This window comes from Lepus europaeus, chromosome 20 (assembly GCF_033115175.1).
Source record: "Lepus europaeus isolate LE1 chromosome 20, mLepTim1.pri, whole genome shotgun sequence".
Lineage (NCBI taxonomy): Eukaryota > Metazoa > Chordata > Mammalia > Lagomorpha > Leporidae > Lepus > Lepus europaeus.
The window spans coordinates 4433064-4434767 of NC_084846.1; the positions used below are offsets into that span (position 1 = coordinate 4433064).

Below are 1704 nucleotides of genomic sequence, written 5' to 3' on the forward strand. Positions count from 1 at the left end.
GGGCCCAAGCACTTGGGCCATCGTCTACTGCTTTCCCAGCCCATAGCAGAGAGCTGGATGGGAAGTGGAGCAGCCGGCTCTCAAACCGGCACCCATATGAGGTGTGAGCACTTCAGGCCAGGGCAATAACCCGCTGCACCACAGCACCAGCCCCTAGATGTCTAGTTTTGCTGTCTTGTCCAACCTCCCATCCAAGGGAAGGCACAGAGACTGGAATTAGACTATTTTATTGAGGAGCCTCTGCATAGTGCTCTCGATGTCCCTGCTCCTCAGACTGTGGGAGTGACCACACTGTACACCACTGAGGCCACTGCACACTTCCAGGGAGAAAGTGAGAAAGCTGAAATCAGGTACACCCCAAGGCCTATTCCATAAAGCAAGCAAACAGGTGAGAGTCATAGGTAGAGAAGACTTTGTACTTTCCACCTAGTGATGGAACTCTCAGAATGTAGGAAACACGTTCATAGTAAGAGTAAAGGATCCCTGAGGGGGGAAAAAACCTACATGATGCCAGTAAAATAGTGCCAAGGCAGGTGAGGTTGAGAAGCTGAGAAGGATCATAGAAGAAACTGGAAATTTCAATATCCTTGAAGCAGGTAACTTGCAAGACCATCAAACTTTGAAGCAAGGAATCCAAAAGACTAGTCACAAAAGAGAGCGTTGGGGGTTCATGATGACCTGGTAATGAAGAGAATGGCAGATGGCGACAAACCGGTCATAGGCCATGACAGTCAGAATCAAATCATCCATGCAACCATAGATGATGAAGAGAGACATCTGTGTCAGGCAGCCCACTGTGCTGTGAGTGTGGACATCCACAATCATCTTAGGAACTGTGGAGGAGGTGAAACCCACATTAGTCAAGGAGAGGCTGCAGAGGAAGAAGTACATGGGGCTGTGGAGGAGGGAGTCTGAGCTGACGGCCAGGATGATGAGCAGGTTCTCATGCTCGGTGACCTGGTACATGGACAGGAACAGCACCAAAATGAGGGGCTGCAAGTCTCGATTCTCTGAGAAGCCCATAAGATGGAGTTCTGAGACATGTGTGAGATTTTGTTTTTCAATGTAACCCATACTCCTGGAAGAGAAAAGAGTGTTGGTAAAATGACGCAGATGAACTGTCACATAGCACTTGTATATATTTTCAGTTCAGCTGGTCATGGGTATAACACAAAGGTAACTCTCAGATGTATGGAATAAATGAAATGAAAAGTTTTCTTGGTGCAGTATGATTTTGAAATTCCTATTTTGTTTCATTATATGTATCTTCCACAAAGTTTTTTTAAATTTATTTATTTGAAAGTCAGATACACAGAGAAAGAGGAGAGGCATAGAGAGAGATAGAGAAAGAGAGGCAGAGACAGACAGAGAGGTCTTCCATCCTATGGTCCGCTCCTCAACTGGCTTCAACGGCCGGAGCTGCGCCGATCCAAAGCCAGGAACCAGAGGCTTCTTCCTGGTCTCCCGCCAGGTACAGGGGACCAAGGACCTGAACCATTTTCTACTGCTTCCACAGGCCATAGCAGAGAGCTGGATCGGAAATGGAGCAGCTGGGTCTTGAACCAGCACCCATATGGGATGCCGGCACTTCAGGCCAGGGCGTTAACCCACTACACCACAGCGCCGGCCCCCTTTTAAAACAGATTTTATTTATTTGAGAGGTACATTCACAGACAGAGAGGGAGAGACAGAAAGATCTTGTGT

The 1704-nt window shown here is 47.6% G+C and overlaps 1 pseudogene; it reads right to left on the reverse strand.

Moving 5' to 3' along the window:
* Positions 1-216: 216 nt before the first annotated feature.
* LOC133749846 (olfactory receptor 7E24-like) lies at positions 217-897 on the reverse strand (annotated as a pseudogene).
* Positions 898-1704: the final 807 nt, after the last annotated feature.